The 27707-nt window shown below is 41.8% G+C and overlaps 1 protein-coding gene across 2 annotated transcripts in view; it reads right to left on the bottom strand.

Annotated features, from left to right (window-relative positions):
* Positions 1–27707, bottom strand: part of LOC132868489 (ras-related protein Rab-26-like) — a 451289-nt gene that overhangs the window by 414030 nt on the left and 9552 nt on the right. The gene's annotated exons all lie outside the window — the stretch shown is intronic.

Below are 27707 nucleotides of genomic sequence, written 5' to 3'. Positions count from 1 at the left end.
GAGTCCAACTACACCTTCTTTTGGCAGGGTCTGTCACAAGACTATCCAAGGCAGTATGGTGTCAGCTTTACTGTGAAGAACTCGCTCATTGCAGTGATTGAAACACCAACAGGCGGGACAGAGAGAATCCTCACCCTCCGAATGTCATTTGTCATAATCAACATCCTCAGTGTCTATGCGCCAACCCTTTGCTCCACTCCAGAAGCAAAAGATCAGCACTGGATGAGGTAATATCCAGGATTCCCAGCACTGAAAGTCTGTACCTTTTGGGAGATTTCAATGCTAGAGATGGAGCTGATTTTGATGGCCCTCCTGCCTAGGTCACCATGGCATCGGCAGTGTAAATGAAAATGGACAGAGGCTGCTAGAACTATGTTACTATCATAGTCTGTGCATCACCAACACATACTTCAAGTGCAAGGAACTCCACAAAGTCTCCTGGAGACAGCCCTGGTCTCACCACTGGCACCAACTTGACCTAGTCATCACCAGGCTTTCAGGCCTGAGTAGTGTCCTCAACACTTGAAGTTACCACAGTGCTGACTGCAACACAGACCACTCCCTCATTGGCAGCAGAGTGAGGCTGATGCCAAAGAAGATACACCATGGCAAAACCAAAGGCCTCCCACACATCAACACCTACTGTGCAAATGACCCTGTTAGATCTCAGGCCTTTGCAGAGACCTTCAGAGGAAAAATGGAGGCTTCTACCACCAGTGACAGTGACATTGACACTAAGTGGTCTCAAATTTGTGACACCATCTACTCCTCAGCAGTAACTGCATTTGGAAAGGAGCGCAGGAACACAGACTGGTACAAAGCACACTGGATGGAGATGCAGCCAGTCACAGAAGCCAAAAGGAATACACTGCTGGCTTACAAGCAGAACCCCAGCTCCAGTACATGTGATGCCCTTCAAGCTGCACGAAACAAGGCCCATCAGACAGCCTGCCAGTTTGCCAACGGCTACTGGCTGAACCTGTCCAGCAGGATCCAGACAACCAAAGACAGTGGGGACACTAGAGGTAAGTACAATGACATCAAAACTGCCACAGGTCCCACACCAACCAAGACTGCACCATTTACAGTGGTGCTTGAAAGTTTGTGAACCATTTAGATTTTTCTATATTTCTGCATAATATGACCTAAAACATCATCCGATTTTAACACAAGTCCTAAAAGTAGATAAAGAGAACCCAGTTAAACAAATGAGACAAAAATATACTGCTTGGTCATTTATTTATTGAGGAAAATGATCCAATATTACATATCTGTGAGTGGCAAGAGTATGTGAACCTTTGCTTTCAGTATCTGGTGTGACCCCCTTGTGCAGCAATAACTGCAAATAAACATTTCCGGTAACTGTTGATCAGTCCTACACAGCGGCTTGGAGGAATTTTAGCCAATTCCTCCGTACAGAACAGCTTCAAATCTGGGATGTTGGTGGGTTTCCTCACATGAACTGCTCACTTCAGGTCCTTCGACGTTTCGATTGGATTAAGGTCAGGACTTTGACTTGGCCATTCCAAAGCATTAACTCTATTCTATTTTAACCATTCTTTGGTAGAATGACTTGTGTGCTTAGGGTCGTTGTCTTGCTGCATGACCCACCTTCTCTTGAGATTCAGTTCATGGACAGATGTCCTGATATTTTCCTTTAGAATTCACTGGCGCAATTCAGAATTCATTGTTCCATCAATGATGGCAAGCCATCCTGGCCCAGATGCAGCAAACAGGCCCAAACCATGATACTACCACCACCATGTTTCACAGATGGAATAAGGTTCTTATGCTGGAATGCAGTGTTTTCCTTTCTCCAAACATAACGCTTCTCATTGAAACCAAAAAGTTCTATTTTGGTCTCATCCGTCCACAAAACATTTTTCCAATAGCTTTCTGGTTTGTCCATGTGATCTACAGCAAACTGCAGATGAGCAGCAATGTTCTTTTTGGAGAGCAGTGGCTTTTTCCTTGCAACCCTGCCATGCGCACAATTGTTGTTCAGTGTTCTCCTGATGTAGTAGAGCTGTTAAGGCCCTATAAACATAAGAATTGTGCACAACATGATAAAAGCATGAAACTTTCAGGGTTTGTTCTCCAGGGCATAACAATTAATTTAAGATCTGGAGGCGCTCTCAGTTTGACCTTGGAGGTCATTTAGAGGTCATCGACCCTTATGTGCAATTTCAATGGACAGGATTAAAAATTGGGGCATTTTATCATATAAGTGTGACAAAAATTGTAATTACATGTGGATTTCCATTTTTGTAGGTCATGAGGGTCCATTTATAGTGATATTACACTTAGAAGTCAAGGTTAAGATGGTCACTCTAAAATATATGATGTGTTTTGTCAATTTCAACAACTTTTATGATTTTGTAGCATATTGCCAAGCAGTATATACTTTGTAATTGTAAAATGACTTCCAAATGAGGTGGTATTTTGCATCAAGTGCTATCATGTCACCAGGAGATAACTTAGCAAGCAGCACAGTGTCCCCTAACTGCTGTGCACACTGTCAAACTTTGGCATCAAGTTGTTTTGTTGCTGCCTCATGTAGGCCTTCAGGTCCAGCAGCCTCATTACAAAAAAAACACACGGGCTGCTCATCCTGTACTGGTTTACTGCCAGCTGATCGGGTACGACAAGAAGAAGAAGCAAATGATGGTTTGTCCTCACACGTTGCTTTTTTCAACCTTTTGATTTTGTTCTGATTGAATTGCAACCGACAAGACTTGTGCCACTTTGCCGTATTGGTGGATAGTGTGTCATAAAAGCCTCTTCCATCATCAAGTTTGTCTAGATCAATTTGGTGTGGGAAAATACCAAGCTGTTTGAATTGGAGGAGATCATTTGCCAGTGTAATATACCCAATTCCTCTTTTGTTCTTAGTAGTAGAGTTTTCAGGACACTGTAATGCCTTGCCAGTGTCTGACTGACAAAGTGCACACAGATCCCAATTTTGTTCAGATTTCGGTTGTTTAGGGGTGGTGAAATCGACTAGCATATGGCGTTTTGCCATGATAACCAGCTGTGTATCAAGCAGTCGCCTGTTAAATACAGGCGACTGTACACAGTGGAAGGACGGTTTTCGCCACAGTAAAACTAGATCTGCAGTTACAGACAGAGAAACCAAAATGAGCAAAGTAAATAAAAAGGAAAGCAATGGAATAATTAATAGGAAGGGTGAAGTAGTAAATACTTGTTAGAAATATAATACAAATAGTTAATTATACAAATTATTAGATGACTAAACACAAGACCACAGTAGTGCTGATTTTGCTTTCTATTGCTCCTGCTCTGCTGTCAGACAGTCGAGAGAGAATGTGTGAGAGTGAGAGAAGCACACACACTTTAGGACCCCAAGTGTGGGAACATGCCAGGCCACACCCCTTTTTGCTCACTATGCCCAACAGAAGTGCGGGAAAATAACAGCTTGCACATGGAACATGGATATGAGTGGGAGGATTCGAGGGAATAAACATAGCATGACAATGAAAGTTTAAGTCATGATTTGAATATATATGTGACCCCTCACCGAATCCAGGGACACATGTTGGCCGAAACGAATCCGAGATAATCGCAAAAGAAGCTTTTTTTTCGAAATTTGTGATTTTTGTTTTTTTCCATCATGTGCAAGTTGAGATCTTGAAGAATGCAATCAGTATTTCAGATAATAGATTGTTTTGTTGGAAAAGCATACATTTTTTGTTGCAAATTGTCTCGTTTTTGTCAGGACTGTAGCCTGCTCGGGGGTGTGGGTAAATTACCATATGGGCCATTCACTTGATGATTTAAGTCTTTTTTTTTTTCCGTGAATCAGCTGTATGATCCAAGCTGAGCGCATGGCTACTTAGCTGCATACAGGCGTGTGATTTCATTATGGCATGAGTTACTAAACAGAGCGCAGAGGAGCTGACCGCGAAGCAAACAGACACACAGTATTTACATCGGGGATAACAATTTCTAGCAAAAAAACCCGCAACCTCGTTTTCCAGATTGAATGGAATACTTGGATGATACACGGACCGTTCTAGGATTACATTCCATCGGAGGCATTGGTGTGTGCAAGGCGCCGTTTCTCTTTCTGATGGGGTAAGTTTATTAATCTAAGGCTGTGTGGTTATTTTTGCATGTAACGGAGAGTGTTGTGGTTTGGTTAAGCCTAGGTCACAACCGGACGTACGATTTTTTGGCCGTGTGATTTTTGGCGTTTCCCAAATCGCTGCGTTTTTTTTTTTTGTTCACAGAGAAAGACGCGTGTTGGCCGTAAGTTTGTCTTGCAACCTGAAAAAAATGTAAGCGCCCGTAGAGTTTGTTTGACATGACAAAGAACCTCTGCGGCTGGTCTGCGGCTCGAAAATCAGCACATCACATGCGCGCTCTCGTGCTTTTCACACGGGCGCTCTAGTGCGTTTCATGCGCGCTCTCCGTGTGTTTCTTGCATTTTTTGCATGTAGACCGGCTGTAGGAGCACATACGGCCGGTTGTGACCGAGGCTTTACATGAAACTAGTGTTGTGTTAGTTGTGTCATCATCGTGCTATCTTTCTTTCTTACGGTGTGAGTAATTTTTCAACCACAAAATGTTAAAGTATACTTTAGGACTTATTTTTGTACTTCATAATTGTGTTGGGCATACTTTGCATGGAAGGAAAATTGACGTCTTTGTTTACATGAAAGTAGTATCGTGCTAGCTAGTAGGGGGTAGGGCTTTCCTTAATGTCATGCAAATGAGCACCATTATGTGCCCGCCCTACACCCAGAGTAGCTGAGATGGAAAACTTTGAGGGCGATTTTCTCCCTTTTCTGTTTTAAGAAGTATACACTTTCAAAAGGCCACACATTCTTCAAATATTGTCAGATCTCCACATGGAAGGTATCATTGGAAAGCTTAGAAACTGTACTTTCTGAATCTGTCAATAACTCAAAATGCCCCCGGGCAGACATGTGTCCCTGGATTCTGTGATCTGGCACATATATATATATATATATATAAAAATAAATGATAAAAGTAATGATTAAATTTATGAAGTTTACCTGGGTATCTATCAGTTACAATTCATCTGCCATTTCCCAATTTTACGTTATTATCATTACGTTTTTTGCTTATTTCATTCATTTACCTCTATGGGTGTATATCTATTTATGTTTATTTACTTGATTATGCCTTAATACATGCATATTTATACTTACTGTACATTTTTAGCAAAATTGCTCCCCAAAACACACCCATTTCAGCTCTCATGCATAGAAATGTCCTATTGATGACCTCTAATTGACCTCCAAGGTCAAACTGAGAGCGCCTCCAGATCTTAAATTAATTTTTATGCCCTCAAGAACAAACCCTGAAAGTTTCATGCTTTTATCATCTTGTGCACGATTCATCTGCTTATCTGCTCTACTAATGGTTGACTCATGAATGTGACAATGTGAGAGAGGCCTTCAGTTGCTTAGAAGTTACCCTGGAGTCCTTGTTTTTTTAAAGATTTTTAGGGGGGCTTTTTCACCTTTATTATTGGATAGGACAATGTAGAGACAGGAAATGACCAGGAGAGAGAGACGGGGAGGGATCGGGAAATGACCTCGGGCCGGAATCGAACCCAGGTCCCCGGATTTATAGTATGGCGCCTTATCCACCTGAGCCACGATGCCCCACTGGAGTCCTTTGTGACCTCGCTGACTATTACATGCCTTGCTTTTGGAGTGATCTTTGTTGGTCAACCACTCCTGGGGAGGGTAACAATGGTCTTAAATTTCCTCCATTTGTACACAATCTGTATAACTGTGGCTTGGTGGAGTCCAAACTCTTTAGACATGGTTTTGTAACCTTTTCCAGCCTGATGAGCATCAACAACGCTTTTTCTGAGGTCCTCAGAAATCTCCTTTTTTCGTGCCATGATACACTTCCGCAAACATGTGTTGTGAAGATCAGACTTTGATAGATCCCTGTTCTTTAAATAAAACAGGGTGCCCACTCACATCTGATTGTCATCCCATTGATTGAAAACACCTGACTCTAATTTCACCTTCAAATTAACTGCTAATCCTAGAGGTTCACATACTTTTGCCACTCACAGATATGTAATATTGGATCATTTTCCTCAATAAATAAATGAGCAAGTATAATATTTTTGTCTCATTTGTTTAACTGGGTTCTCTTTATCTACTTTTAGGACTTGTGTGAAAATCTGATGATGTTTTAGGTCATATTTATGCAGAAATATAGAAAATTCTAAAGGGTTCACAAACTTTCAAGCACCACTGTAAGACCAAGGCAGGGGAAGTCACCACTGATCAGAGCAAGCAGCTAGAATCCTGAGTGGAACACTACCTAGAGCTGTATGCAACCCAGAATGTGGTGACTGACACTGCCCTGGAAGCCCTACCCAATCTCCCCGTTAAGGAGGAGCTAGACAACCTGCCTACCATGGAAGAGATCAGTAAAGCCATTGACTGCCTCACTTGTGGAAAGGCTCCTGGAAAAGACGGCATCCCACCAGAGGTCTTGAAGAGCAGGAAGCCTGTAATCATGCAGCATCTGCATGAGCTCCTGTGCCTCTGCTGGGTGAAAGGCTATGTCCCTCAAGACATGTGTGATGCCAACATCATCACCCTATACAAGAACAAGGGAGGGAAATCACAGTAATTGCAATAACTACCATGGCATTTTCCTCCTCAGTGTACAACCCCGATTCCAAAAAAGTTGGGACAAAGTACAAATTGTAAATAAAAATGGAATGCAATGATGTGGAAGTTTCAAAATTCCATATTTTATTCAGAATAGAACATAGAGGACATATCAAATGTTTAAACTGAGAAAATGGATCATTTAAAGAGAAAAATTAGGTGATTTTAAATTTCATGACAACAACACATCTCAAAAAAGTTGGGACAAGGCCATGTTTACCACTGTGAGACATCCCCTTTTCTCTTTACAATAGTCTGTAAACGTCTGGGGACTGAGGAGACAAGTTGCTCAAGTTTAGGGATAGGAATGTTAACCCATTCTTGTCTAATGTAGGATTCTAGTTGCTCAACTGTCTTAGGTCTTTTTTGTCGTATCTTTTGTTTTATGATGCACCAAATGTTTTCTATGGGTGAAAGATCTGGACTGCAGGCTGGCCAGTTCAGTACCCAGACCCTTCTTCTACGCAGCCATGATGCTGTAATTGATGCAGTATGTGGTTTGGCATTGTCATGTTGGAAAATGCAAGGTCTTCCCTGAAAGAGACGTTGTCTGGATGGGAGCATATGTTGCTCTAGAACCTGGATATACCTTTCAGCATTGATGGTGTCTTTTCAGATGTGTAAGCTTCCCATGCCACACGCACTAATGCAACCCCATACCATCAGAGATGCAGGCTTCTGAACAGAGCGCTGATAACAACTTGGGTCGTCCTTATCCTCTTTAGTCCGAATGACACCGCGTCCCTGATTTCCATAAAGAACTTCAAATTTTGATTCGTCTGACCACAGAACAGTTTTCCACTTTGCCACAGTCCATTTTAAATGAGCCTTGGCCCAGAGAAGACGTCTGCACTTCTAGATCATGTTTAGATACGGCTTCTTCTTTGAACTATAGAGTTTTAGCTGGCAACGGCAGATGGGACGGTGAATTGTGTTCACAGATAATGTTCTCTGGAAATATTCCTGAGCCCATTTTGTGATTTCCAATACAGAAGCATGCCTGAATGTGATGCAGTGCCGTCTAAGGGCCCGAAGATCATGGGCACCCAGTATGGTTTTCCGGCCTTGACCCTTACACACAGAGATTCTTCCAGATTCTCTGAATCTTTTGATGATATTATGCACTGTAGATGATGATATGTTCAAACTCTTTGCAATTTTACACTGTCGAATTCCTTTCTGATATTGCTCCACTATTTGTCGGCGCAGAATTAGGAGGATTGGTGATCCTCTTCCCATCTTTACTTCTGAGAGCCGCTGCCACTCCAAGATGCTCTTTTTATACCCAGTCATGTTAATGACCTATTGCCAATTGACCTAATGAGTTGCAATTTGGTCCTCCAGCTGTTCCTTTTTTGTACCTTTAACTTTTCCAGCCTCTTATTGCCCCTGTCCCAACTTTTTTGAGATGTGTTGCTGTCATGAAATTTCAAATGAGCCAATATTTGGCATGAAATTTCAAAATGACTCACTTTTGACATTTGATATGTTGTCTATGTTCTATTGTGAATACAATATCAGTTTTTGAGATTTGTAAATTATTGCATTCCGTTTTTATTTACAATTTGTACTTTGTCCCAACTTTTTTGGAATCGGGGTTGTAGTTCGTAAAGCTTTCGCCTGTGTCATCTTGGATCGCCTAAAGAGCCTCGTTTTGAGAGTATACCCAGAGTCGCAATGTGGCTTCAGGGCTGGCAGATCTTGAGTGGATATGATCTTCTTACTATAGCAACCGCGGGAGAAGTGACATAAGCAGCAAAAACCACTGTACATTGACTTTACAGACTTGACAAAAGCATTTGACCTAGTAAGCAGAAGTGGGCTCTTCAGTCTCCTGCAGAAGAGCAGCTGTCCTTCCAAGCTGCTCCGCATGTTTACTTCCTTCCACAAGGACATGCACAGTACTGTCTGTTTCAACGGCACAACCTCAAAGGCCTTCCCTGTGAGCAGTGGCGTGAAGCAAGGTTGCGTTATGGCACTGACCCTCTTTGGAATCTTCTCCATGCTCTTGCAGTATGCCTTTGCAGACTGCACTGAAGGTGTCTACCTCCACACCAGAGCTGATGGAAATCTCTTTAATATCGCCAGATTGCATTCCAGAACCAAGGTTAGAGAGGTTCTCATATGAGAGGTGCTGTTTGCAGATGCTGCTGCACTGATGTCACATAGTGAAGCTGGGCTGCTGCAGTTAGTTGGCCGTTTGTCCTATGCCTGCAAGTACTTTGGCTTAACCACCAGCCTGAAGAAGACCAACATCATGGCTCAGGGTGCTGATTCTGCCCCAGACATTGTCATTGATAACACCCATCTCGAAGTTGTAGATACCTTCACCTACCTCAGGTCCACTGTGTCAAGCTCCCTCTTTCTGGATGCAAAAGTGGGAATGAGGACTGCCAAAGCTGCAGCTATGTTGGCCAGACTGAACAAGCGAGTGTGGTATAACAGTCAGCTGACTAAGAACATCAAGCTACAGTGGTGCTTGAAAGTTTGTGAACCCTTTAGAATTTTCTATATTTCTGCATAAATATGACCTAAAACATCATCAGATTTTCACACAAGTCCTAAAAGTAGATAAAGAGAACCCAGTTAAACAAATGAGACAAAAATATTATACTTGCTCATTTATTTATTGAGGAAAATGATCCAATATTACATATCTTTGAGTGGCAAAAGTATGTGAACCTCTAGGATTAGCAGTTAATTTGAAGGTGAAATTAGAGTCAGGTGTTTTGAATCAATGGGATGACAATCAGATGTGAGTGGGCACCCTGTTTTATTTAAAGAACAGGGATCTATCAAAGTCTGATCTTCACAACACATGTTTGCGGAAGTGTATCATGGCACGAAAAAAGGAGATTTCTGAGGACCTCAGAAAAAGCGTTGTTGATGCTCATCAGGCTGGAAAAGGTTATAAAACCATCTCTAAAGAGTTTGGACTCCACCAATCCACAGTCAGACAGATTGTGTACAAATGGAGGAAATTCAAGACCATTGTTACCCTCCCCAGAAATGGTTGACCAACAAAGATCACTCCAAGAGCAAGGCATGTAATAGTCGGCGAGGTCACAAAGGACCCCAGGGTCACTTCTGAGCAACTGGAGGCTTCTCTCACATTGGCTAATGTTAATGTTCATGAGTCCACCATCAGGAGAACACTGAACAACAAGTGTGCACGGCAGGGTTGCAAGGAGAAAGCCACTGCTCTCCAAAAAGAACACTGCTGCTCATCTGCAGTTTGCTAAAGATCACGGGGACAAGCCAGAAGGCTATTGGAAAAATGTTTCGTGGACGGATGAGACCAAAATAGAACTTTTTGGTTTAAATGAGAAGCGTTATGTTTGGAGAAAGGAAAACACTGCATTCCAGCATAAGAACCTTATCCCATCTGTGAAACATGGTGGTGGTATCATCATGGTTTGGGCCTGTTTTGCTGCATCTGGGCCAGGACGGCTTGTCATCATTGATGAAACAATGAATTCTGAATTACACCAGCAAATTCTAAAGGAAAACGTCAGGACATCTGTCCATGAACTGAATCTCAAGAGAAGGTGGGTCATGCAGCAAGACAACGACCCTAAGCACACAAGTCGTTCTACCAAAGAATGGTTAAAAAAGAATAAAGTTAATGTTTTAGAATGACCAAGTCAAAGTCCTGACCTTAATCCAATCAAAATGTTATGGAAGGACCTGAAGCGAGCAGTTCATGTGAGGAAACCCACCAACATCCCAGAATTGAAGCTGTTCTGTATGGAGGAATGGGCTAAAATTCCTCCAAGCCGGTGTGCAGGACTGATCAACAGTTACCGGAAACGTTTAGTTGCAGTTATTGCTGCACAAGAGGGTCACACCAGATACTGACAGCAAAGGTTCACATACTTTTGCCACTCACAGATATGTAATATTGGAACATTTTCCTCAATAAATAAATGACCAAATATAATATTTTTGTCTCATTTGTTTAACTGGGTTCTCTTTATCTACTTTTAGGACTTGTGTGAAAATCTGATGATGTTTTAGGTCATATTTATGCAGAAATATAGAAAATTCTAAAGGGTTCACAAACTTTCAAGCACCACTGTAAGCATCTACCAGGCTTGTGTACTCAGCACCCTCCTGTACAGCAGTGAGTTTTGGATTACATATGCCAGACAAGAGAGAAGGCTCAACAGCTTCCACCTCAGCTATCTTAGATGCATCCTGTTCATCAAGTAGCAAGACAGAGTGACAAACACAGAGGTACTCCAATGCACCGGCACCCTCAGCTTGCCTGCTCTCCTCCACCAGAGATGCCTCAGGTGGCTTGACCACGTGCAATGAATGGAATCTGGATGCATCCCGAAAGATATGCTGTATGGTGAGCTTTGTGGGGGCTCCCATCCAGTTGGTCAACCGCAGCTTCGCTTCAAAGACATCTGTAAGTGTGACTTGAAGCTGTCAGATATCAACCCCAACATGTGGGAGAGAACTGCAGACAATCATGCAGCCTGGAGAGCAGCTGTCAAGGATGGAGTGCAGAGGGCTGAGAACATCAGGAACAAACAGCTTGCTGACAAGAGAGGCTGAAGAAAAGCCCAGGCTACCACTACCCATGTGCCAACCTATTTCATGTGTGCCAAGTGTGCAAAGGACTGCAATTCCAGAGTGGGACTCTATAGCCACTCTAGGAAATGCTCATCATCCCACTAGCACTACACCATTGCCTCTCGAGACGAAAGGATGCCGAACGATGATTGGCTCCCAATCAAATTTCGTATTGAATATAAAATACTACTGTTGAGCTTTAAAGCACTGAATGGTCTCACGCCACAGTACCTGAGTGAACTTATGGTCCTTTATGACCCGCCACGCCTACTTAAATCAAAAGGTGTAGGCTATCTGCTGGTACCTTGTATAATGAAGGCTACATCAGGGGCAGAACCTTTTCTTACAAAGCCCCACAGTTATGGAACAGCCTGCCAAGTAGTGTTCAGGACTCAGACACAGTCTCAGTGTTTAAGCCTAGGCTGAAAATATAGCTGTTTAGTCAAGCCTTTTGTTAATAGTTTTATTCGGTAAAGGAGTAGATCTGGAGGGTCCTCAGGCATAGAGTGTTTTGGTACACTGGGATGTATGGATGCTGTCAGCCCCCCACTCACTTGCTCATTCAGGTTTGTTGACAGTGTAGTGGCAAGATGCTTTACGTCCCAAGGTGCCCTCATGCCTGTTTTACCTTCTGGCTCTCCCCTTTTAGTTATGATGTCATAGTTTTGCCAGAGTCCCTGATTGCACTCAGTATAAAATGTATACTCTTCTTACTCATCAGGTGACATTGGGCATACCTAACAGCCTGTGTTTTCTTTCTCCCCCGTCTGTCCCTCGGAGTTATATGTTGATCCTGAGATCAAGATACTGACTTCTTCTGCCCCTCAGACCTGCCTGATCCATCCTGATACCCTATGTCTGGCTGGAGTCTCATCACATCACTCCTGTGGAGGATGGCTCCATATGGACAGTCGAAAATTGCACTTGGAAGATGGCTCTGGACACTTACAGTAATGCTTTTATCGCTGAAAACTACAGTTAACTTGCTAACTTTAGGAATGCAGTTATCATGAACAGCTTTGCACTCAAGTTTCCATCAATGAACTGTTTATAACTTCAACAAAACAGAGTTCATGTTAAAGCTATCATGAATTTTCTGGTTTCACAGTTATACTCTGTGACTATATAGGACACTGTTAAAGAAGCAAGTTATTTATAATAATGTTGTCTATTATCACCCAAATGAGGATGGGTTCCTTTTTGAGTCTGGTTCCTCTCGAGGTTTCTTCATGTCATCTGAGGGAGTTTTTCCTTGCCACTGTCGCCACAAGTTTGCTCACTGGGGATACATTAGGGATAAAATTAGCTCATGTTTAAAGTCTTGACTTGACTTAAGTCTGTGCTTGAGTGTACATGTTACAAATAAAAGGCTTTTTGGCTCTTAATGAATGCTCCCTGTACCTGTTATTGCCAATGAAAAATTTTGGTCATGTCATGTTGTTCGCACAATAAAATTGTCAATTTTGGTACTAATTCATCTGCAACTGGTTAGCAACTGGTGCTAACAGAGTGAAATTCCATTTTCCTATCAAAGGCTGAAAAAAATATGCAAGGTAAATGAAATTTATATATATATATATATATATATATATATATATACACACACACAGTGTATATATATATATATATATCATCTCTAGCCGCTTTATCCTGTTCTACAGGGTCACAGGCAAGCTGGAGCCTATCCCAGCTGACTACAGGTGAAAGGCAGGGTGCACCCTGGATAAGTCGACAGGTCATCACAGGGCTGACACATAGACACAGACAACCATTCACACTCACACCTACGGTCAATTTAGAGTCACCAGTTAACCTAACCTGCATGTCTTTGGAGGGAAACCGGAGCACCCAGAGGAAACCCACACGGACATGGGGAGAACATGCAAACTCCGCACAGAAAGGCCCTCGTCGGCCACGGGGCTCGAACCCGGACCTTCTTGCTGTGAGGCGACAGCACTAACCACTACACCACCATGCCGCCCTGCGTGTGTGTGTATATTTTATATATATATATATTAGGGCTGTCAAACGATTAAAAAATTTAATCGCGATTAATCTCAGAATTTCATATAGTTAATCGCGATTAATCACATTTTTTAAAATCTATGTAAATGAATAAGGCTTTTAAAGTGAAATGTTACAATTAAAATGGTGAACACATTTTATGCTAAAAGTACTTGTTAAAAACTGCTGGGACAAGAGAAAATGGTAAGGGAGTTTATTCACTCACATACTAGGCAGTACTGAACATACAAAACACAAAATTGGATTTTGTGATGGATTAGGGAGCTGTAGTCTCAAATATAAAACATGTAGTCACATACTACTGTGTCTCAGTTCAGACATGTGCGACAAAAGAAAATAAAAATGAAATAAAACTTAAGTTGTGCTGGAGTTGTATTCAGTCACAGCCTATAGGACTTCACAGTACTGTGCAAACAAAAATAAATTGCAGTTGGAATTCAATAAAGATATTTAGTGTCATATCACAGTGCTACAGCATACTGAAATCTCACTTTACAAAAGTATTTTAGAACTGCAAAGTGCATACCAAAACCAACTCAATCACACTCTACTTTTGAAATGAAACTTCCCATTTAACAGACCTTTCTCCATCACTCACACTTACTCTTACTGATCAGTCCCCCCAGGATTTCGCGGGCTTTTTTGTGATTGTTGCGGGCTAAAATGTCTGATGTTGCGGGGGGGTTTCCAAAAAATTTCGATGAAAGTTGCTGTGTTTTTTAGGTTTCTGTTGCGATTACATTGCGGGAGGAAGTGAAAGTTGCGAGAAATTGTTGCAGTTTTCTCTTTTTGTGATTAAAATTGAGTGATATGTTAAATATTAAGTTATTACTGAAAAACTATTGATTAAAAAAACAGACACTGAGAAATGATCCTATAAACATCTTTACCAATATAAAAGATTACCAGGACTACAAAAATGCAGAAAAATAGGCTTTACTGATCCAAATGCATCTGTTGGTTCAAAAGTAAAAGTGCATAGAACCTCACAGCACAACACGAAGTTACCTTAAAATATAATATAAATGCCTCAGCTTTCATCTCATCTCATCTCATTATCTCTAGCCGCTTTATCCTTCTACAGGGTCGCAGGCAAGCTGGAGCCTATCCCAGCTGACTACGGGCGAAAGGCGGGGTACACCCTGGACAAGTCGCCAGGTCATCACAGGGCTGACACATAGACACAGACAACCATTCACACTCACATTCACACCAACGGTCAATTTAGAGTCACCAGTTAACCTAACCTGCATGTCTTTGGACTGTGGGGAAAACCGGAGCACCCGGAGGAAACCCACGCGGACACGGGGAGAACATGCAAACTCCACACAGAAAGGCCCTCGCCGGCCCCAGGGCTCGAACCCAGGACCTTCTTGCTGTGAGGCGACAGCGCTAACCACTACACCACCGTGCCGCCCCTCAGCTTTCATGTAAGAAAAAAAAAAAACTATTAATACTAGTACTGTGTGCAGGCAGTCTCTCCTGAAGACTAAATTAAACAATAATTATAAACTAATAAAATAAATGGCTCAGGCTTCATAGAAGAAAAAAACAATTTGAACAGAATCTCACAGTATGATGCTGAAGCTGCCTAAACAATGGAAAATAAAATACCATTTTGGCAAAAATGTTGGCATCCATTAATTTCTTGTATTAAGTAAAAAAATATGTAAAGCGCACACAGACCTTCACTGTAAACATAACACACTTTCAGTAACAGAATTTAAGCCTACATAAACACTGACTCACACATGCAGTGTTGCCAGATACTGCTGACGTTTTCCAGTCCAAAATCCGCCAAAATGCACTTGAAACTGCCCAATCTGGCAACAGTGCGCGCATGCTGCTTCTCTTGAACGTATACACGGAAGTAAGGCGGAAGGTAGTTTGTTAACGTCACCTCAAGACGATGCCAACGATTGGTCAAATTTGCGGGAAAGTTGCGGTGATTGGATATAATTGCAACACCGCCCTGAATTCGCGGGGATTGGTTGAATTTGCGTTGAAGTTGCAAATCGCAACATCGCGAAATCCTGGAGGGTCTGACTGAAGCAGCGCGTGACAAGCCTCAACATGAACTACGGGTGACTCGCAGGGCCAAATTAGAATTTGCGTTAACGGCACTATTTTTTTTTTAATCGCGATAAATTGAGATCGCGTTAATGCGTTATCGCGTTAACTTCGACAGCCCTAATATATATATATATATATATATATATATATAAAAACAGGGATAGTTTGTGCAGGGTGACAGTGGGTTTTGTTTGGCAAATTATTGGCTGCAGAAAGCATGAAAATCATCGAAATTCATGAAGCCATAGCCTAAAGGTGAGAGAAGCAGCTTTAGGACCAAAATGTTGCCAGTTCAATTCTCTGAACCAGCAGGAATGGCTGAAGTGCCATTGAGCAAGGCACCTAAACCCTAACTGCTCCTTGAACTGCCCATTGCTATGGGCATGTCAGGGTCCTGTTGTACGCCACTTTCGATAAGACTGTCTGCTAAATGCCTGCAATATAGTAGAGACAAAGCCTTAAAGAGAAACCAGGTGATTTTTTTCCTCAAAAGAAAGTAACAGGATCTGGCTGTATCTTAAAAATTATCAAAAATGTGTACGTTGTTCAGGAGCAAGCACTTTGCACAAACTCAATGCAAAAAGACCCACACAGTTACAGAGAACTTGGTTTATTCATGGCTGTTGACATGACCAGAAAAATGCTTAGCTCAAATCTGCTGCAAATAAGTTGGAAAAAAGAAAAAAAACTCCAATCACACCATATGGAGGAGAATACAAAGAGAGCGTGAGGACACAAAGCAGCAGACCTTAACGTGCATTCAGGCAAGGGCTTATTATGCACTTGAACTAAATGAATCAGATATGCCTAAACATACCATCTTGATTTTGAGGCACTGATCAAAATAAAGTCATACTCTCTAATGCAGTGATTCTCAACTGGTTTTGCTTCAGGACCCCTGCTTTATGTTTGACATCAAACTGTGACCCAACACTACACTAAAGTTGTTTATTATATGGAAGCAAACAAACATCTCAATTTTGAATTAATATGGTATGCAGGTGTTCCTATTTGGCAATCTGTACGTTTGTCAGGTATGCAGGCAATAGACAGATGTAAAAACAGAAAAGAGTTTAATGAGGCAAACTGGCAGACAAATCCAGATTGTTAAGCAAAAAGCAGAATAATTAAAAAAAAAAAAAAGACAATGGTCAAGCAAGACCCAAACAGGATATCGGAGGCAATGTCAAAAAGGCAAAATCCAAAACAAAGTCAAACCAGAAAAGCAGCACAAACATCAAGAAGCTTGGGAACACCACACACACAAAACTGAGAATTTCATTGCCAGTGCTGTGAGAGTGTGCTGTGGTGAACAAGTCCAGGTGAGTACAATTAGAAATCAGCTGATTATGAACAGTGAAGCAGGATTGAAGTGCAGGTGAAGTGCAAGATGGGTGTTGCAGTCCGTGGCTGCCATATTTGAAGGCCGTTGTGAATGCTGGGAACTGGAGTCTTGAGTGCTAGCAGTTGCAGATGTGACAATGTTGAATTAAGTTTTTAAAAAATACATCTCAGATTGGCACACTGAAAAATCCACATCCTCTTTCCAACCCTTTTTTTTGGAAAATGAAGTCATCAAACCAGCAAAAGAAGATGAAGAGTTTGTCACATACACGGTATAGTGAAATTCTTTACTTCGCATATCCCAGCTTGTAAGGAAGCTATGGCCAGAGCACAGGGTCAACCATGATATGGCAGCCCTGGACCAGATAAGGTTAAGGAACTTGCTCAAGGGCCAAACAGTGGCAGCTTGGCAGTACCAGGGCTTGAACCTTCAACCTTCTGCTTTAGGACTTTAAACTTTAGCCACTAAACCACCACTGCTCAGACTACCATTCACCAATGTGTTCTGCCAACATGTGGTGGCTGTGTCACTTCAGTTTGCTTGCCATTCTTCTCCAATCTCCTACAAAATTTCTAGGAACAAATTCATAATGCACATCTCATAAATAAATAAAACCTTATAAAAGTATTTTGCCCAGTAACCCCACATCTTCCCTAAAAACTATCTATAAAATGATTCATAACACATTTGCAAACTTGAGAGCTTATTTTCATACTGTAACAAAGCTGTGTTTATTAAAAATAAATAAATAAATAAATAAATAAATAAATAAATACAAAATGAACAAATCCCAGAATGTGCCCATTTCTACTAAAATGGGAGTGTTGATGTAATAGACACTATCCATTAGGATGTTTGGAGCAACACAGTTGAATGAATTAATCACATGCATTGGCTCAGCTTTCCTATTACTGTGTCAATGAAATTAACTGGTGCATTTTACAGTATTTCTAGTAATATCTTTGTGGAAAGCAAATATAACACTTATTTTTACAGCTAAGATAGTGTAACGTCAGCGTAAACCATAATCTTTCACTAAAAAGTAAACTGTGGTTCCTTGAGGAAACCTCTTAAAAGCCCTTTGTGATATACAGTGGCATGCAAAAGTTTGGGCACCCTTGCTGAAAATGTCTGTTACTGTTAATAGTTAAGTGAGCAGAAGATGAACTGATCACCAAAAGGCATAAAGATAAAGACGACACATTTCTTTTCAGCGTTTTCTGCAAGATTTGTGTATTATTTTTGTTTTGTACAATTGGAGAGTGAAAAAAGAAAAGGAACACCATGCAAAAGTTTGGGCACCCCAATACATTTGAGTTTTCAGGTAACTTTTCCCAAGGTTCCAGACCTTAATTAGCTTATTGAGCTGTGGCTTGTTCAAATTCTTCATTAGGAAAGGTCAGATGATGCAGATTTCAAAGCTGTATAAATTATATGACTCCTCAAACTTGTCCCTAAAATCAACAGCCATGGGCTCCTCTAAGCAACTCCCTCCCATTCTGAAAAATAAAATAATTGATGCTCCCAAAGCAGGAGAAGGCTACAAGAACGTAGCAAAGTGTTTTCAGGTAGCTGTTTCCTCAGATCGTAATGTTATTAAGAAATGGCAGTTAACAGAAACAGTGGAGATCAAGGTGAGGTCTGGAAGATGAACAAAACTTTCTGAAAGAACTGCTCGTTGGATTGCTAGAAAGGCAAATAAAACCCCCTGTTTGACTGCAAAAGACCTTCAGAAAGATTTAGCAGACCCTGGAGTGGTGGTGCACAGTTCTACTATGCAGCGACACCTGAACAAATATGACCTTCATGAGAGAGTCATCAGAAGAAAACCTTTCCTGTGTCCTAGCCACAAAATTCAGTGTCTGGAGTTTGCAAATGAACATCTAAGCAAGCCTGATGCATTTTGGAAACAAGTCCTGTGGACTGATGAAATCAAAATAGAACTTTTTGGCTACAATGTGCAAAGGTATTGTTAGGTTTTTTTATTATGTAGGTTTATATGTAGGTTTATAAATAATTGTAATTCTTGACCAAGAAGGCAGTAATTTATTTGTGACAAAATTAAGGATTAATTTCTGTTCAGTTAAAATGACCTTATGTCTCGGCTGGACATTGTTTGGGAACATTTTGTTTATTTTGATATGAAATGTGTATTTTTGATCAGAGATGTGTCTGAACGGCGCCAAGGTCTGCAATGATGTCAGACACACCCACAGCTGCATATCCAACGTGTATTTGGGATTAAAAGTTAAATTTAAAGCCATGATTCATGTTAGTTTTATAGTTTATAGTTTTGTATTAGCCTTATTGCTGCACAAAGTGTTAAGACTTTATATGGGAGAGATTTTTAAGATCCTTTATTATTTTGGACTATTGCATATACTATGGCAGTGATTTAGATTTAATTGTTAGATCTAAGATGCATTCAATAGTTTTAAGTTAGTTTTATAATTACATAATATAATTTAGGATTGTTAAAGACATATTCTTACTTGTTATTTTGCTTATGATTGTCTTACTACATATTGATGAAATCAAGATGTAATTTGCTGACTTAGCACACATTCATGTGTTAAGAAATTATGATTTTAATATTTTAGCTTTTCATCCTTTAAACTATTTCTGTTTAACTTGGCATTAATTTCTGATGCATTTGACCTTCGTAGACTAGACATATTCTTATTTTTTGTTTACTTTCTTATAACATATCTGTGTTGAAAAATTCCAACACCATCTTAAGTACATATTGCCCTATGTTATATCTGACCTTAAGGGGTGTACATAAGCAATGACCTTTAAAATCTGTTTGTACCTTGCTATCATGTCATATCATCAGAAATATGTCATTATGTTATGATTTACACACATACATCTGAACATTCCATCAGAACAGTGATGTAATTAAGATGTGACACACACACACACACACAGATATCAGAATGATGTCACTCACTCACACCCCCATAGACACACACAAAAGGGGTGTTCACACGGCAACTTTTACTCCGGTGTAGCACCGGGGCTGCCCCGGTAGAGCGTTCACACGGTACAAAGTTATACCGGTGTAGCCCCTGAAAGCTGCTTAAACCGGTGCAAATCTAACCCTGCTCGGGAGGTGGTTTAAGAAATTTACTCCGGAGTAAATGCTAGTTTGCGGGGCAGCACCGATATAAAATGGGACGTCTGAACGCTACAGGGGTAGACTCGCTACGCGTGAGGAGAGTTGATTACATACGGGCATTGCATAATTTGCATCCTGGTATTTTGCGCTTCCAAAATGGCGAATATCAACAACAACAGAACTGCGTGTCTTCCAGTGTTGCCAGATTGTCAGTTTTAAGTGCATTTTGATGGATTTGAACATATTTTGGGCTGGAAAAAGTCAGCAATATCTGGCAACACTGGTGTCTTCATCCACGTTGTTTTCCCGGCGCTTGATGATGCCATGACAACCGGGAAAAGGAAGTACATTTTCACGCATGCGCATATTTCATTTCCGCATTATTACTATCGGAAATGATAGTAATAACGATAGGAAATGATAATAATAAAAGGAAATGATATCAAAACTTTATTACTATCAAAGGAAATGATAGTAATAAAGTTTTTGCTACTATTGCACGGTCGCAGAAACTGCCGTGTGACCGCAAGTGGGGCTGCACCGGTGCTAACACGCTTCTCTCTAGTAAGCAGGGTTGTGACGTGTGAACGCTCCACAAAATTTACACCGGTGTAAGATATATCGCAACAAAATACATCGGTGCAGCATCGATGCAAATATGTGCCGTGTGAACAGGGCTATACACACAGATAACACCCGTATATAATAACCCTCTGTATTCTTGTCCAATTGGGGGAACTTGCGAATAAAGATGTTAACTACATTGGGGTTCCTGTCTTTCTTTGCGACTAACCCCCCCAGACGTCTGGGTGGTACGAGGGCGGGGGTCCCGAGAAGTAAGTTGACCGTTTCCGACTGGGTGAACCCTCACAGGTATGTTTGGAGAAAAAAGGGTGCCAAATTCCAGGAAAAGAACACCTCTCCAACTCTGAAGCATGGGTGTGGATTGATCATGCTTTGGAGTTGTGTTGCAGCCAGTGGCACAGGGCACATTTCATTGGTCGAGGGAAGCATGGATTCGAATAAATACCAGCAAATTCTGGAAGCAAACAGCACACCATCTGTAAAAAAGTTGAAGTTAAAAAGAGAATGGGTCCTACAATAAGATGATGGTCCAAAACACACCTCAAAATCTACAATGGAACACCTCAAGAGGCACAAGCTGAAGGTTTTGCCCTGGCCCTCACAGTCCCCTAACCTAAACATCATTGAAAATCTGTGGATACTGTAGATCTCAAAAAAGCAGTGCATGCAAGATAGCCCAAGAAACTTGTAAAACTAGAAGCCTTTTGCAAGGACGTCTGTGCAAAAATCCCCCAGGTAAGAACTGAAAGATTATTAGCTGGCTACAAAAAGTGTTTACAAGCTGTGATACTTGCCAAAGGGGGTGTTACTAAGGACTGACCATGTCAGGTGCCCAAACTTTTGCTTCAGGTCCTTTTCATTTTTTGGTATTTTACGCCTGTAAATGATGGAAATAAAGGTATAATCTTGCGGAAAATATTAAAGAAATGTGTCATCTTTACCCTTATGCCTTTTGGTGATCAGTTCATCTTCTGCTCACTTAACTATTCACAGTAACAGACATTTTAAGCAAGGGTGCCCAAACTTTTGCATGCCACTGTATTTTCTTTTAGAGAGACTGTTTCTCCATCTCTAATTATATTTTTAGTAGCCCCTACCTCCTCTATTGGTATTAATGACCAGCCCACTGCATGTGCTATTCAGAAAAGTCTGTTCCATTGTACAAACACACTCACCCACACACATACACCATGTGGTGTATAATTTTTTTTTCCACCAGTTCTTTGTGCTCAAGTAGCAATTATCCCAGGCCTATACAGACTTCAACCTTCTCTGTAGTTTTACAAACATACAGGTAGGATTGGGATTGTATGTATTTGTGTAAAGCTTAAAGATCACACAAAAGAACTGAGGCAACATTCGTTGAGTCTTGCTGTGAAGTACAATAAGGAGAACCTTTAGCCTCATAATGGAATAGGGCAAGAAATGCATTAACCTTATTGTGCAATCACTGTTTCAAAGAAAGAAAGAAAAAAACCTCAGTAATCTTTCTCTTAAAGTATGCCTGTATTTGTCTGACTCCAGAAATATAGGCACTCTTCATTAAACTAAAATATCCATCCATCATCCACACCACTTATCCATCAGAATCATGGGGAAAGCTGGACCCAATCCCAGCTGTCTTCAGGTGAGAGGCAGGGTACACTCTGGACAGGACGCCAATGTAAAAACGGAGACAAACAACCGTTCACACTCACATTCAGACCACCTCAATCTCGTCTCTCTCACTTTGGCTCCAAGCTGTCCTACACATGCTGTCCCTCTAATATACTCATTTCTAATCCTGTACATGAAAATTTCAACATCTTCAACTCTGCTACCTCCAGTTCAGCCTTCTGTATATTTTTTGTCAGTGCCACTGTCTCCAAACCATACAACATAGCTGGTCTTAGTACTGTTTTGTACACTTTCCCTTTCACTCTTGCTGGCAACCTTCTGTCATGAATCACTCACTCCTGACACTCTTCCATCCATTCCAACCTGCTTGCACTCTCTTCTTCACTCGCCATTACTTTGTACAGTTTACCCCAGATATTTGAACTCCTCTGCTTTGACCACATCTATTCCTTGTAGCTGTACCATTCCACTGTTCTTTCCCTCATTCACGCACATGCACTGTCTTGCTCCGACTAACTTTCAGTCTCCTCTCTTGTGCATATCATCATGTCTCCAATTTTTCTTCCACTTGCTCCCTGTTCTCATGACAGATCACAATATCATCTGCAAACGTCATTGTCCATGGGACCTCTTGCCTAGTGGCACTGTGTTTTTGTTGAAAATAATTATTTCTTGATGAGGGATTTGTTTTTCTCTGAACACATTTATTTAAATCTTTTCCCAACCCTTTTTACTAATGATTTCAAGGGGTGCCAATAATCATGGGGGCACTGTGTGTGTGTGTGTGTGTGTGTGTGTGTGTGTGTGAGAGAGAGAGAGAGAGAGAGAGAGAGAGAGAGAGACAGAGAATTCCTTAATAAGGAAACTGAAATAGTCACACAATGCCTGTGACTGTCAAACACAGGGTGCAATCAGGTACCACATTCCAGATGGGATGTCAGTCCATGCACAGTACATTTACACATTCATTTAAACCGTGGGGCAAGTTCTTTCTCTCTATATATATCAGTGCCGTGGCAGCTCTGAATTCCTTCAGAGTTTCTAGGGACAATTACAGTAGTGGTTTCCCCATTACCTTCTACTGGATTATTATAGAGGGTTTCTCCTCTCAATCATTCACACACATTCATACCTTATCAGCAATTTAGAGTAGCCAGTTAACCTAACTGTATATCTTTGGACTGTGGGGGAAACTGAAGCATCCAAAGGAAACCCACGTAGACATAGGGTGAACATGCAAACTCCACACAGAAAGGCCACTGGGCTTAAACCCAGAACTGGGGCAAGTTAGAGTAGCCAATTTCCTTACTGAGATGGTTTGGAGAGGTGGAAGAAAATCAGAGAGCTCAGCAAAAACTATGGGTGCAACTATTAATCAACTTAGTTGACTAAAATCGATGACCAAATTAGTTCCCAACTCATGTAATAGTCGATTAGTTGGTGATGTCATCACCTGTGTTTTTTGCACTAACTAGGAATGCTGTGACATTACTGCTTACTGGAGAGAAGTTAATAAAAGTGTGATGGCAGCTTCGAAAACAAAAAACGCCAATGTGTGGAAGCATTTCACACTGAACTCTGAAAAAAGGCTGTGAATTGCACGATTTGTAAAGCTGACCTTAGCTGGCATGAAAGCACAGCCTCTATGTTAGAGCATCTGAAGAGGAAGCAGGTTGGCTCACAGGATGAAGATTGATCTCAGTAAGTTAGTTAGTTTACTGAGCTGGCTAGTTAGCTACTGTAATGTTAAAAGCCATCTTACTTAATGTTATGAGCTAGAACATTTATTTGAAATGCATATCTTCTTGAATTGTTAATGGAGTTGGAACAGAGAAGGAGGTGCCAACTTATTATTCACAACAAATTTGGTCAGCCCAGATAACGTTTACAATGGAGCATCATTGTCATAATGTCATGGTGATGTTTCTGGCTGGAGACAGTGTTGCTGCTGACTGTACAAGTTTGCAGATGTCTGGAGAATTTGATATTTTCTCACTAAATCGCAAAGAAAATTCTACAGCTCCTGTTTATGCGCATGGCCAATGTAAACAATTTATAGGTTTGTTTGACCTCATCAGAACCTGACTTTTGGGGGAAAAAAGTGACAGCCCAAATAATTAACATCTCATGAGATACATTATTGCTGCTATTTTGTTGAGCCTTGGTTTAATATTTTGACAGGAAAAATGGATATTGGAATTTTTATTTATCTTCTATATCAGCAAGAAAGTTCATTAAAATATTGAATTTTTGAATTAAGTATTCATCTTTACTGTTAGTTAGCACATGCATAAAACAACCTCAAGCTAAATTTAAAAGCTGATAGCTAAATAAGAGTTATTTGTTAATTAAGCAGTATATAATCCATATAATTTATTATTTGTTTCAATAATCAATAGACTGATCAACTTTCAAAATAGTCGTTTGTTGCAGCCCTAGAAGAAACCCACATGAACATGAACTCTTGCGAACAAAAATATTATCCTCCCCACCCCCTTTTTTTTTTTTAAATACAGGCCCCTAGCATCAAAGAATTATTTAGCAAAAAAAAAAAATTATATATATATATATCTTTATATATATTATATATATATATATATATATATATATACAGTGGTAATGCTCACTGACTACGACGCAGGAGATCGGGGTTCGAATCCCGGTCGGGGCAAAACATCATCCAGTAAGGGTCCTTAGGCAAAACCCCTCATGATATATCAGCCTACCTCAGGAATGAGTGAAAACATAACTGATAGAGTCATACTGGCTCAGATGTCGCCCGGGTCAACAAGGTCTGCGTCAGTTGCTAGGGAACCAGGGCAAACTGATGAGAAATGGGCTACTGGAACAAGACATCGATGGACGAGGACAGAAAATACGGATTTGCTGGAATGCTACTATACAAGCAATCCCAGAGAGAGGGGATACATGCAGAGAATGTGGGACCATTGGATACTTCGAAACCCACAATCAAGGCTAACAAAGAAACAGCTATTAGCCCAGTGTTCCAACATCCATAATCGAAATCTGCTATCACAACTAGAGATTAATGAAATACAACAACGATGCTACGGCAAGGGGGAGCCAGGAAGACAGGTCAGCGGGGAGATGCCACAACCAGAGAGTGGGTACCAAGCCCCAACAGCTAACAGCCTCAACACAAGAGCTGCTGACCTGAGAAGGAAGATCGTGACCCAACTGGAAACCTGGAGCCCCCGACGAATACCGAAGCTGAGTTGCCAAGTACCTTCAGAAGATCTACTAGTAGATGTGAATGCTGCTCTGAAGACAATCTCCACAAGAACCATCACTGAGACCAACAAGCTGATACACAGTACAGCAACAGTAATCATGGAGATGCTTGGACACAAGGTGGGCTCGGGACATAACAAACAGTATCCACCATGGAAGAGACGATTAGAGGCCAAGATAAAGGCAGCACGGAGAGAAGTTAGCCAGCTAGCTGAACTACAGAAAGGGAACATGGTGAATAAAGGGGCGCCCAGGAAGTACAACTCACTCTCCATACCAGAGGCACTCGAAACTGCCAAACAGCGACTAACAGCTCTGGCCACCCGGTTGAGGAGATACACCAAGGAAGGAGAGGCCAGGAGAATAAACAAGCTGTTCTCCACTGAACCAGCCAAGGTGTACTCTCAATGGCAGGGGAACAACAACCGGTCAGACCCACCAAGAGCTGAGGTGGAAAAATACTGGAAAGACATATGGGAAAGAAAGGCATCACACAACACCGATGCCCAATGGTTAGTGGACCTAAGAGCTGACCACAGCAACCTCCCAGAACAAGAACCAGTAACCATCTCAATGGCAGACGTCCAAGAAAGAGTGTCAAAGATGAAGAGCTGGACAGCACCAGGCCCCGATATGATCCATACGTACTGGCTGAAGAAGCTAACTGCACTCCATGAACGCCTAGCAGCACAGATGAACCAGCTGCTGAGGGATGGAACCCACCCAGAATGGCTAACCCAAGGCAGGACAGTCCTAATCATGAAGGACCCCCAGAAGGGACCCATCCCATCCAACTACCGGCCAATTACCTGTCTCTGCACAACATGGAAGGCCCTGTCAGGCATCATTGCGGCAAAAATGAGTAAGCATGTGGCTCAATACATGAGCGAGGCACAGAAAGGAATTGGCAGTAACACCAGAGGAGCCAAGCACCAGCTACTGGCCGATAGAACAGTCGCCCGAGACTGTAAGAAGAGACAGACCAACCTGTGCACTGCCTGGATTGACTACAAGAAAGCCTACGACTCAATGCCACACACATGGATACTGGAATGTCTGGAACTGTATAAGATCAACAGGAACCTAAGGACCTTCATACAGAACTCAATGGAAATGTGGAAGACAACCCTAGAGGCCAACTCAAAACCCATTGCCCAAGTCAACATCAAGTGCGGCATATACCAAGGAGATGCGCTATCACCACTGCTGTTCTGCATAGGCCTGAACCCCCTCAGTCAGATCATCACGAAGAGCGGCTATGGGTACCGATTCCGTAGTGGGGCAACAATCAGCCACCTGCTCTACATGGATGACATCAAGCTGTATGCCAGGAATGAGCGAGAAATAGACTCGCTGATCCACACCACCCGGATCTACAGCGATGACATAGGGATGTCATTCGGATTGGACAAGTGTGGCCGGATGGTCTCAAAGAGAGGCAAGATGATCCAGACTGAAGGGATTGACCTACCAGAGGGCAACATAGGTGATATCCAAGACAGCTACAAGTACCTTGGCATCCCACAGGCTAATGGAAACCATGAAGAGGCCACAAGGAAGTCAACCACAGCCAAATACCTCCAGAGAGTAAGGCAGGTCCTGAAAAGTCAGCTGAATGGTAAAAACAAGGTCCGAGCCATCAACATGTACGCACTACCAGTCATCAGATACCCCGCTGGTATCATAAACTGGCCAAAGGAGGAGATAGAAGCCACAGATATCAAGACTAGAAAGCTCCTCACCATGCATGGAGGGTTCCACCCCAAGTCCAGCGCCCTGAGACTATACACTAAGCGGAAAGAGGGAGGCCGAGGGCTAGTGAGCGTCAAGACCACGGTCCAGGATGAAACATCGAAAATCCGAGAATACATCAGAAAGATGGCCCCAAAGGATGAACTGCTAAGTGAATGTTTCAGGCAGCAGAACCCTGATGAGAGTGCAGAGGAGGAGGAGGAACAGACAACCTGGAGAGACAAACCCCTACATGGCATGTACCACCGTCAGATAGAGGAAGTGGCTGATATCAAGAAATCCTACCAGTGGCTGGATAATGCAGGACTGACAGACAGCACAGAGGCACTAATCATGGCAGCACAAGAACAGGCCATAAGCACAAGAGCCATAGAGGCCAGGATCTACCAGAGTAGATCAGACCCAAGATGCAGACTGTGCAAAGAAGCCCCTGAAACAGTCCAGCACATAGTAGCAGGGTGTAAGATGCTAGCTGGATCAGCGTACATGGAGAGGCACAACCAAGTGGCTGGGATAGTATACAGGAACATCTGCAACCAGTATGGAATAGAAATACCCAAGTCCCAATGGGCCATACCACAGAAGGTGGCTGAGAACAACAGGGCCAAGATTCTGTGGGACTTCAGCTTCCAGACTGACAAACAGATCCTGGCTAACCAACCGGACA

The sequence above is a fragment of the Neoarius graeffei genome, chromosome 20 (assembly GCF_027579695.1).
Source record: "Neoarius graeffei isolate fNeoGra1 chromosome 20, fNeoGra1.pri, whole genome shotgun sequence".
Taxonomy (NCBI): Eukaryota; Metazoa; Chordata; class Actinopteri; order Siluriformes; family Ariidae; genus Neoarius; species Neoarius graeffei.
Note: the sequence above shows the minus strand (reverse complement) of the source record. Positions and strands in the feature narration are given on the sequence as shown.